Here is a 12,230-nt window from a genome sequence, read left to right on the forward strand (position 1 = left end):
TAGGACTCAATGATGGTGACCTTACCCAAAATGACCAACACTGGGGAGAGAGAACTTGAAGAGTCTGCCTCCAGTAGACAGACAGGGAGGGCCTCAAGTGGGGGGGGGATGGGGTCACTATCCCACAGTCAAAATCTCTGACTCAGAATTGTTCTTGTTTAAAACAACTACAGGGAAAAAATAGAGAAGAGACTGAAGAAAAGGTGGTCCAGTGACTGGCCTAACTTTAGGCCTAACTCATGGAGGTGCACCAAGGCTGGACACCATTACGAATGCTATGATGTGCTTACAGATGGGCGCTTGGCATGGCTTTTCTCTGAGAAGCCCTATCAGCAGCTGACTGAGTCAGACACAGATACTTACACCCAACCATTGGACTGAAGTTGGAGACCCCTGTGGTTGAATCAGGGGAAGGATTGAAGAAGCTGAACGGGAGAGTGGTCCCATAAGAAAACCAGCAGCCTCAACTAACCCGGAACCAGGGAGCTCCCAGACACTGAACTGTCCACCAGGAGCACACATAGACCAGTCCAAAGTCCTTGGAACATGTATAGCAGATGTTTGCCCGGTCTGGCCTCAGTGGGAGAAGATACGCTTAATCTTCGAGAGACTTGAGGTCCCAGGGAAGAGGGAGGCCTGGTGGTAGTAGTGGGACCATCCTCTTGGAGGGAAGGAGGGAGAGGAATGGGGTGAGGAATGGGATGAGGAACTGTGGGACGGGGAACTGGGAGGCGACCAACTACTAGAAGGTAAATAAATAAACTAATTAAATTAAAAGTAAAATTGTAATAAATTAAGGGGTAGAAATGTATTTGACAATAACTAATCTATTTCAAAACACTCTATATTAGGATATGGTAGACGATACCTACTATCTCAGTACTTGGGAAGTTGGGGGAGGTAGGTGACAAGTTCAAGGAAAGCCTGGGAAACATAAGAGCCTGCCTCAAACCCTAAAATATATGCACATATATGCAGTTAGAGTTATCTCACTCTATCTAACCCTATCACCATCTCCAAGTGGGAGAGCCTGCCGTAAATCAAGAATATAGATTTTAATGATGATCTAATGGATGATTAATATCTTAAAATTTTCCTATTGCCTAAATTCTGAATCAATTTCCTACTTAGTCGACACTTTTCATAATTATGAGTCAGTAGGCAGTGTTTTTGTATCTTTCCACAAAAGGCTAAACAAATGGAGGGCGAGACCCATTTCTCACTCACACAGCCCAGCCTTTGTCTCTGTCTGTCTCAATACAGTTTTCATAAAGGAAGCTTAGCGATTTCAGCTCATCAGAAAAGATCTCAGTTCTACACAGGAAATCAGCATCAGAGAGGAAATTGATCTTCTATCTGGCTCATCTACTAATATCTTCTGGAACTCTGTATATGTTCCCTTCTCTCCTCAAATAAACTTAGACATTATTTGAAGCAACTTTATAGTGGGACATGAAAGTCTGAGACAGCGTGAGTGGCAAGTGCTGGGTTCTAAGTTTTCCCTGTGTAACTCTGGGTAAAGAATGTACCCTCTCTCATCTCATTTTTTCGTCTTTAAAAATCTGTGAGTCCGGCTATCTGCTAGACGGTTTTATGTTAGCTGGACACAAGTTTATGTTGCATCTGAGAGGAGGGAGCTACATTTAAGAAAATGCCTCTAGGGGCTTGAGAGATGGTTCTGCAGTTAAGAGCACTGGCTGTTCTTCCAGAAGACCCGGGTTTAGTTTCCAGCACCCAAATGACAGCTCACAACGGTCTGAAACTCCAGCTTCAGGAGATCCAACACCCTCACACAGACACACGTGCAGGAGAAACATCAAGTCACATTAAAAAAAACATTTAAAAAGAAGAAGAAGAAAAGAAAAGAAAATGCCTCTACAAAAATCAGGCTGTAGGCAAAATTTTCTTAACTTGTGATTGACAGAGGAGGGTCTAGCCCATTGTGGTTCATGCTAAGAAGAGCAAGCCAGTAAGCAGCACCCTTTCATAGCTGCTACATCAGCTCCTATCTCCGGGTTCTTGCCTTGCTTGAGTTCCCGTCCTCACTGCTTTTGAAGATGAACTGCTATGTTAACTGTGAGTGGAGTCAGCAACATCCTTTCCAAGTTGCTTCTGGTCATGGTGCGTCTCCACGGCTATCGTAACCCTTAAGTCAGACACTTTACGTTCCTTCCAGTGCTTTCTTTACCACTTGCTTGTTTTTATTTATAAAAATGTTATTTTTGAAAGGATCTTTGTTGATGTTTGTGTGTCTGAATACACATGTCTGCTTGGGGATTCTATTGGAGGGCAGACGAGGTTGTTGATCCCTAGGGGCTAGAGTTATAGACAGTTGTGAGGCACCCACATAGGTGCTTGGAGTTCAGCTAGGGGTCTGTGAAAGAGCCTTAGCCACTGAGATCTGAAAATGTGTTACTCATGACTCTCCATTCTTAACAGGCATTTTGAGTTCTCCAGACCTCCTACTGGTGAAATGTTCTCAGAAAAATGTTGAGAAAGTCACTCAAACCATATGGCCAATGGTGAGCTAGGCATTCCTAAGGAGGTTACGAATATCAGAGGGAATGGAGAGACTTGTTTTGTTTCACAGACTTTCAGCCCTGTGGGTTTGAACCCATGGTTGGGTAAGAACATCCTAGTGGTGGAATCATGTGTCAGAGACCACTCATGAAAACAGGGAAGCAGGAAGCACAGAAGAAAGGATAGGAACCAGGTATAACTTTCAAAGCCTTTCTGTAGAGACCTGTCTCCCCGAGTAAGGCCGCACCCTTGGAGTTTGTATGAAATCAAAAAATAACTCCACCATCTATGGAGCAAGCTCATTGTGGGGACGCTTCACATTCAAATCAGGATATCTGGCATCTTCATCTGTCACACACAAACTGTAGGTGACCTTTCAGGTTCCTCACAGCTCTGACTATCACAAAAAAGTAGACCCTTGTCTCTACTTCCTCAGGAGCTGTCACCAGGAAGCAGCGTATCCCTGTCTCTGAAGATTCTTACTCATTGATCCATTGATCATAGTCCTGGGAGCCCAATGTTCTCTACCATTCAATAACGCCCCACTTCCGAAGCCTTAGACCAAGTTGGGTCAATTTAACTTGTCTAACTGCGCTTCTAGTTGAGGACTACAAGAAAAAAAGTCAAGCAATCGTGCTGGAATAAAAGGACATGGAATTAGCACAGAATCTGCTAAACTTAAAGGATTTCAAGAGAATCATTTAGCCAAAGATCAGCCCTTAAACTTTAGTTCAGTCTTCCTATTCAAGAGCTCAATTGAGTCAAGAGAGACTGCCCATGGTTTTGACTTCCTCTAAGTGCTGGTTTCCTATCCCAGACCAAAGCCACAAGGACACCACTGTCCCAGTAGACAGTTGCTTGTTTGTCCTCCTCTCTTGTCTTGTGGCGGCAAGAACAGGATGTGTTTTCCACACTTGATTTTCTTTTGCTTTCTGCTTCAGCACCTTAGGGCCCTGGACCGAGATTATGAATGTATGTTTATGGCTCCACCTAGTGGTCAATGTTATTATTTATCATTCTCAATTGTTACTTTACGGCATCTCTCATCCGTGAATACAAAAGTTGAGAATACTTCATGTATGACATTAATCCACCACCTGCTTTGACCCGAAGGAATCGTTTTCATCTGATGTTCGGTCATCAGTCTGGGGGAAAATGAAGGATGGTTGGTTGGTCATTTCTTGGTAATCATCATCATCGTTAGTACTGTTGTACTTGGTTACTGTCATATTCTATCCAAGAACAATCTACATTTGAAAGAATTTTTATTGGATACAAACCCTGGTGGAAAAAAATTGGTTAACATATAAATAGGATTTCAAGTCAACGACTGAACCCACGGGGGGATTTTGGCCTGATAGAGGCAAAGCATCCTTCACACGACTAGTTAAAGGCAGAGGTAGGACTGTTCTCAGACTTCTGATGCAACCACATTCATTTGTCTCTTCCTCTTACTTTCCCTGACTGGGGCAGGTACTGCACAGCGATGCTTAAAAAACATGTTGCTCTTCCAACATTTACTCTGACTAAAGTCTAGTGCAGAAACCAGCACAAAACAAACATGCAAGCAAAATCATTTAAGGTGATCATAACTGTAGCAACAGAAAATATAGCACCAACATACTGTGTTTATAAAATTCGAAAGAATGGCAGTCCCAGTAGACTGCAGTAGGGGAAGAGTCAGAGGAGGAGAAGGAAATCTATTGTGTTCTAGAATACAATACAATGACCAGCTTTGGCATCCATATGTTGGGTAAACTGAGGCAGTTAGCTGTTGGGGATCAGTGCTTAGAGCCAGCGATGGGATGGATCCAGATACCTACAGGCCGGCTGCCAATGGCAGCCTGTGGTTAGAGAAGCTGCTCAGCAGATTGTTTTTTGAGTGAATAAAGCTTAATTTACTGTGGCTGGCACTTCCTGTAGCCAGTGGAAAAACTATGAATTCTTTAACTTCATGGGGCCATTGAGAAAGAGAAGGACAGAGAAAACACACACACACACACACACACACACTGAGTGGACGAAGCAAAAGGCAGAGTCCAATAACTTCATATGCACAAATATATACACATATACATACATACATACACACATACATACAGACAGACAGACATGCAGACTTACAGACAGACATGTATACATTTACACATAGATTGGTTAGAGCAAAGCTCCAGCAAGCAGGCTTCAAGCATTTCACACATACACATAGTTGACAGGTGGAAGGAACAATGTCTCAGCCTTCCTTCATACAAACCTTACACATATACATGCACACATATAGTTGATGAATGGAAGGAACGATGTTTTAACCTCCACTTACACAAATCTTACTCACACACACACACACACACAGACACTCACACACACACACACACACTCTCTCTCTCTCTCACACACACAGACACTCACACACACACACACACACTCTCTCTCTCTCTCTCTCACACACACACACACACACTCTCTCTCTCTCTCTCACACACACACACACAGACACTCTCTCACACACACACACTCTCTCTCTCACACACACATACACACACACACACACACACCACACACACCTGCACATATATACACATGGAGACACACTATTAATCTGTCAAATGAGACCAACAGAGAAAAGTTGCAGAAAGTAAAGGTTGGAAGGTTTCCTGGGCCATTCTCCCTCCCTCTTAAACATTCGCCCTTCCCCAGCAACCTCTGAGCAATGCAGAGCGCCTGCAGAGGACGTTGTAGAAACTGTTAAACCGGGTGATGAGGAGATGTTCTGGAAGACACAAGGTCTGTATCCCAGCCTGCTACTGCCAATACAAGTAAAAAACAGCAAATTGAACCACAGTTTGTGTTGGACACTGGCCCGAAAGGAGGTGGCCAGAGAAATGGTGCCATTTATGTAAGTGGTCCTCGAATTGGCATCATAGGACATGCAGTTACCGAAGGCTCACAAGTACTGTGGTCATTTGTTGGGGCTGCTGTAATAAATTGCCACAAACCGGGTGGATTAAAACAGCCCACATTTATTCTTTTACCATTTCCAGTGGTGGAAGTCTGTGCTCTTGGGCTTGGCAGGAAGGGTCCCTTCTGGCACAGTGAGAAAGAGAACTCCACACCTCTGTTCTTGGCACACCCTCGCATGTACGATCAGTCCAATGGGTCCCGCTGTCACCTGGTGCTCTCTCTGCTGTGTGGTGATGTTCTGTTCTGATAAAAGCCCCAGTCATATTGGATTTGGAGCCCACCCTTACACAGCATGGCATCATCTTAACCCGACAGTAGCTGCAGAGACTATTTACAAATGGAGACACACTCATAGGTTCTAGGTGCCCATGAATCCAATGACACAGCCAAGCACAGTCCCTACCCCTGCATCTGTGGTGCCGACTGTTGACTCCTTCAGGAAGAATCCCAAGTTCATGTGGTCCACCTTGGTCACTGTGAACTTAACAGTTCTGGACACCACTTCCTAAATTCTTACCCCGAAGAAAACACTCAGTTCTCAGAATCGTTCGCCAGTGACCCTGTGGCAGAAGTCAGGAACAGGGTTTTCCTTTTGCACAGGAGGGTAAAGGGAAATGTGTCCGCTGAAGTTCAAGGGTGAATGCTTCCAGAGCTGGGCCAAGAAGGTGTGATTTAGAGAACACTGAGTCTGAGTAGAAGAGGAAGGATTTTAGACGTCTGGGTAAGCGAACATTCAGATAAAAATATAACCACGACCTTGTCCTGAGTTCAGGCTGGCACAGAAGTCTAAGGCCATGAAAGCTGTATGAGCAGAAGCTTGAGTTGAAGCTTTTGCCCAGGATCAGTGACAGTAAAGGACCTCTCTGCTGAATCGCCCGCAGAGGCTTCATGTTACTCGGATACTTGGATTGCCAGTTCCACGCAATGGTTGCTTTGAGATAGAAAGTGCTAGAAGTCAACACACATGCTGCTGCCCTGCGGATAAACACAGAGGAATAGGGAGGTAGTGTCTGGTCCTTAGCAAGAATGCCTGATATGCCTTCTCCTTGCCTAGCAGCTACCCGGGTGTGGGATGGTAAAACAATCCCAGGAAGCTTGATGGGTGGAGCAGGTGAGACTCAGTGGGCACACACCTGAGACTTAGGCGACTCCTACCTGGAACACATGGCCTGCTCCTCAGGTAAGGTGACATGACCTATGGTCATATAGGCTCAGTACAGAGTTCTCCATGCTGACGAGGCATTGACAGCCTAGCCAATAATAGGTTTTCCTTCCTAGGCATTCCTCCCTGCAAGTTATTTAATCTCCAGCCCACCCTGAGAAGTGGGTATGGCTTGGTATGTATCCATTTTCCACAATGGACAGTCAATAAACAATATGGATAAACATGGACTGTTTCTTCCATCTGCTACCACCATGAAGAACATGCAGAAGGTCTTTGTCTGCAGAGCCGCAGCTAAATCTCCCATAGAAGGCCTCTCTGCACTTCCAGCCTGCCTTCACTAAGCTAAGAGCAATCACCACTGAGCCACACCTGAGCTCCTCCCCTTTACTCCATCTCTGGGCTAGATGCTGTCCTCAGCCTGTGGGATCCAACTCCAATCTTGTATCTTCCACTACTACCTGCATTATGATAAAATCAATCACAAAAATAGAGAATTCAGACCCTTCCCAGGTAATTTAAAATATCTGTTTCTCTCAAGTTATACATGATGACCGTAGACAAGATTGTCAAACAGTGTACACACTGGGGTATTAGATGGTGAATGGGCCGAAATCAGTGGAATTTAGAAAACACACTTAACTCTGAAGCAGACAGACAGACAGAAGGCTTTAAAAGTACAGTACGGTCTAACCATCATCAAAATCTGAATCATATTTCTTTCCTCGGATACTTTTCTTTTCCAACTTTGTGAAGTTTGTCCCAAATTTCTTTTGGCTCTGAGATGAAGGCTCCATTAAATTCCCACTGTAATTGATAACATTAGAACAACCAAGTCTCCATTCTAAAGTTTCTGTAGTGAAGTCACCTGTATTTCCTAAGTCGGTGAATCCAACAACATAATCTTGTGTCTTGCTGTCTCTCAAGAGAGCTAGTGTGGGAATGACTTTGATCCGCAGTCTCTCACAGAGGAATGGTGCTTTTTCCACACTTAGCTTCAAAAACTTGGTTTCAAGATTTTTTTTTTTTTTTTTTTTGGCCAAAATTGCCAAGTGTCTGTCGAGTGTTTTACACCTGAATGTGGTGTCTCTGTAGAAATGGCAAACCACTTTCTCACTCTCCTTGACCTCCTGAAAGAAGTCTCTCTCACTGGCGATTTCCCTGTACTCCCTGTGCCCTTCGGAAAGCCATTTTTGTTTTTGCTGCTGGGCCTTCCTTAGCGCTGCCAGTCTCTTTTCTTTGAGCAGCTCTAGTTCATCTTCCCCGATCTGATCTAGTTTCTGAATTTGAGTCCAAGTGATTTTCCATGAGCTTCGCATCCTGGAGGAACTGGTTCTCTAGGACTTCTGAGAACATGTCGACAGATCCATTACCTTCCATTTCTCTAAATGGTCTTGGTGCTGGACCATTGGTGAAGAATACTGACCAGGGTCACGCAGGTTCCAACCTCACAGCAATTGTTAAGGGCCTGTTTTGAATTCTTAGTGAATGTGTGGAACTAGTAAAGCCAATGAATGTTTTATTAGATAACTACTCTTATGGAAACACATGCAAGCATTCTTGCTGAAGCTTCTTATTCAATTTATTGATTTTTATTATTGTTCTGATCTTGATGTAAACTTTTGGGAAAAAGATGCTAGGAATACCATGCGATCATGTATCCTGAAAAAGTATTTTTTACCTAAGTTAAAAATAAATATTTCAGCACTCTGAAAAGAGGCTTCTTTCTATGATCCTAACTTTATCTGACAAGGAGTTAATGACCTCCTCGTGGGAAGGCAGGGCAGTGAAGAACATGTGGACTCGGGTAGGGGAACAAATTGATAATAATCACTTCTTTCTTCATCCCTGACTCTTTAACAACCGGTGTTGGTTTTCAGAGGCCAGCAGCATTTGGCCTCAGAATAACATACAGTCAAGAAAGGTAAACATTATTAATAACAAACAGCTTTTACTTTCACAAAAGCAAGTTTTGTTCCCTGCAAATCCCCCATCACTGTCTTCCAGAGAGAACTGGTGCTTGGGCAGGCTTCTGGCAAGTGATGGCTCTGTTTATTTCACCAGACATCCCTGAGTTATTAAGGTCTGCTGGCACCGTGTTTAATATAAAGGGGTTCAAGAGAGGACTAAGGCTGCTTTTGTGATGAAATGTTCAGTCCTCTGTGTATTTGGGATTATGGCCTAGGAGTGACATTTTAATCAAGTTTTAGGCTGGCCATGTAAGAGATATAGTAAGTAGGTACACAATTGACTAACACATGATAGACAAATGTTGAAAGAAAGTGCCAAAATATCAGTGGACACAGATGCAGAAGGACCACACTGTTTATGTGAAGACGATGGTAACTGAAGTGGACTTTGGTGGTTGGGTAAGCTGGTTGATTGTTGACTCCTTCAGGAAGGATCCCAAGTTCATGTGGTCCACCTTGGTCACTGTGAACTTAACAGTTCTGGACACCACTTCCTAAATTCTTACCCCAAAGAAAACACTCAGTTCTCAGAATCGTTTGCCCATGACCTTTGGCAGAAGTCAGGAACAGGGTTTTCCTTTTGTACAGAAGGGTAAAGGGAAATGTATCTGCTGAAGTTCAAGGGGTCTCTAAATCCATCCAAACTTGAGTACTGAATTGCGACATGGGGTCACGTGGGAATTGTAACTGTGGGCTTTACCACCTGTGCCACAGTTTCTGAATAATGACTCTTAGACTTAATTATTCATGATAATAAATGTCTAGGCCAATAGCTAGGGCTTGTTCCCTAACTAGCCCGTAACTTATGTAACCGATCTATTATATTCTATGTGTGCTACATGGCTGGTTACCTCTCCTCAGTTTATACACGGTTCATCTCCTCAGAGTCCAGGTGGCAAATCTCCCTGCCTGTCTATCTTCCACTGTTCCCCTCTCTCTTGGGGTATCCTACCTTCTAATCCTACCTTAGCTTATGGGACTTCAGCTTTGATTGACAGGCGGTGCTTCCACACAGCACACAAGAGATTTTCTCTACAGGGAACGGCAAAGAGGATGGATGGGAAGAGAACATCTAGGAACCAAGAGGCTGAAGGAATTTCAAAGCCTTCCCTGCATCTGGATAAAAAAAGTCCATGAAGTCAAGGGCTTTTAGAACAGACTAGTCTTCTTCTTTTCCAATTTGTATCCCTTTGACCTCTTTTAGTTGTCTGATTGCTGTGACTAGGACTTCAAGTACTATATTGACTAGGTAGCTCCAGAGTGGGCAACCTTGTCTAGTTCCTGATTTTTGTGGGATTGCTTCAAGTTTTCATTAAGTTTGATGTTGGCTACTGGTTTGCTATATATTGCCTTTACTATGTTTAGGTATGAGCTTCAAATTCCTGATCTTTCCAAGACTTTTAACATGAAGGGGTGTTGAATTTTGTCAAATGCTTTCTCAGCATCTAATGAGATAATCAGGTGGCTTTCTTCTTTGACAGAACAAAGTTTGGAGCAGAGACTGAAGGAAAGGCCATCCAGAGACTTCGGGGACCCATCCCATGTACTGTCACCAAACCCAGACACTATTGTGGATGCCAAGAAGTGCATGCTGACAGGTGCCTGATGTAGCTGTCTCCTGAGAGGCTCTGCCAGAGACTGACCAATATAGAATCAGATGTTCTCAACCAACTATTGGACTGAAAATGGGGTCCCTAATGGAGGAGTTAGAAAAGGGACCGAAGGAGCTGAAGGGTTTGCAACCCCACAGGAAGTACAACAATATCAACCAACCAGACCCTTCAGAGCTCCCAGAGACTAAACCACCAGCTAAAGAGTACACATGGAGGGACCTATGGTTGCAGCAACATATGTAGCAGAGAATGGCCTTATCAGGTATCAATGAGAGGAGAGGTCCTTGGCCCTGTGAAGGCTCAATACCCCAGGGTAGGGGGATACCAGATGGGAGTGAGTAGGTGGCGGGCACTCTCACGGAGGCAGGGGTAGGAGGGATGCAATAGGAGGATTCCAGAAGGGAAACTGAGAAAGGAGAAAACATTTGAAATGTAAGTAAAGAAAATATCAAAAAAAAAAAAAAAAAAAAAAAAGAAAAAAGAAAAAAAGAAAAAGAACAGACTAGTCCAGCTTGATTGCATCAGGAAGGTTCCTTAGACTTCTTTACTCTTCTCAGCTCCAGAAGTGGATTCCAAGATTTGGTAGAGCTGGGTGACATTACACAGGGCAGTTTGCTCAGGGCCAGGATGTAGGAGTGATACTCTCCTCTCTGACCCTGCTCAGGGTAGAGGGAAGTACTAAGGGCTGAGTGTTGTCTACACAGCTTCTATGTACTGTGAGAAGACTTTATATATAGGATGTTATATACAGGATGTTCTGTGCCGAGTGTCCTGCCAAAGGTACAATAATGTATGGTTGTGTCCAGTTCCAGAAGATACAATACCCTCTCTGGGCAACAGGCATGTTCATGGGACACAGATGTGCAGCAGGCAAAGTATCCAAAAAGATATAATTAAAATAAATGATTTTCTTTGAAAAGGTTCCTTAGCTTTAACTTCAAAAACATGGGAAAGATAGGTATGTTTGGCAATGCCTTTAATCTCAGCCCTCTGAAGGTGGAGGCAGATGGATCTCTGTGAATTCAAGGTCATCCTGGCCTACACAGAGAATTCCAGGACAGCCAGGAGTGCATAGTGAGACTCTGTCTCAGAATCAAATAAAAACAAAATCCCAATGAAACAACCAACCCAACTCAAGCCAAACCAAACCAAACCAAACCAAACCAAACCAAACCAAACCAAAGCCAAAATCTCAAACCTTTATGCATGTACTTATTTATCAGTGTGTGTGTGTGTGTGTGTGTGTGTGTGTGTGTGTGTGTGTGTGTGTGTGTACCAGAGTGCATATGGAAGCCAGAGGACAAATTGTGGTAGTCAGTTCTTTCCTTTCACCTTTTCACCTTGTGGGTTCCAGGATCATAATACTTTAGGTATTATGCTTGTTGGTAAACCTTTACCTGCTGGCCTTAAGCAACTATTGTAATACAGAACAATTACCAATGTACCAATGTAGTAAGCAAGATAGTGGAAACTGTTCTTTCTTTTATCAATATCATAGTTGCCTATTCAGATGATCCACAACTGGTTTTAAGTTTCTTCCCTTCCCTTCCTCCCCTTCCCTTCCCTTTCCTTTCCTTCTCTTCCCTTCCCCTTCCTTTTTTACTTCCTTCCTTCCTTCCTCTTTCTTTCTTTCTTTCTTTCTTTCTTTCTTTCTTTCTTTCTTTCTCTCTCTCTCTCTCTCTCTCTCTCTCTCTCTTCCCCCTTCCCTCCCTCCCTCCCTCCCTCCCTCCTCCCTTCCTCCCCCTCCCTCCCTCCTTCCCTTTCTCCCCTCCCTACCTTCTCCCCCGTCTCTCCCTCTCTCTCTTTTACTTTCATTCTTTCTTTTTTGAGATAGAGGCTCATGTAGCCCAAGCTGGTCATATATATGGTGCTGGGGATTGAACTAGACTGGTGGCTCTCAACTTTCCTAGTGCCTCTAGTAACACTTTAATATAGTTGCTCATGTTGTAGTGACTGGTTGAAGACCCTCAGACAAGGGACTGAGGTGCATATTTCATATTCCAA

The 12,230-nt window shown here is 43.8% G+C and overlaps 1 pseudogene across 1 annotated transcript in view; it reads right to left on the reverse strand.

The window, feature by feature from the left end:
• Window positions 1-8,023, reverse strand: part of LOC308418359 — a 71,641-nt pseudogene extending 63,618 nt beyond the window's left edge. The window contains exons 1-2 of the transcript in view: window positions 7,718-8,023; window positions 7,338-7,450 (exon numbers count right to left, since the gene is read on the reverse strand). The product of the transcript in view is annotated as an uncharacterized misc_RNA (transcript). The remainder of the gene's footprint in view (window positions 1-7,337; window positions 7,451-7,717) is intronic.
• Between the last annotated feature and the right edge of the window lie 4,207 nt (window positions 8,024-12,230).

This window comes from Micromys minutus (assembly GCF_963924665.1).
Source record: "Micromys minutus genome assembly, chromosome: 3".
In the NCBI taxonomy this organism is placed as follows: Eukaryota; Metazoa; Chordata; class Mammalia; order Rodentia; family Muridae; genus Micromys; species Micromys minutus.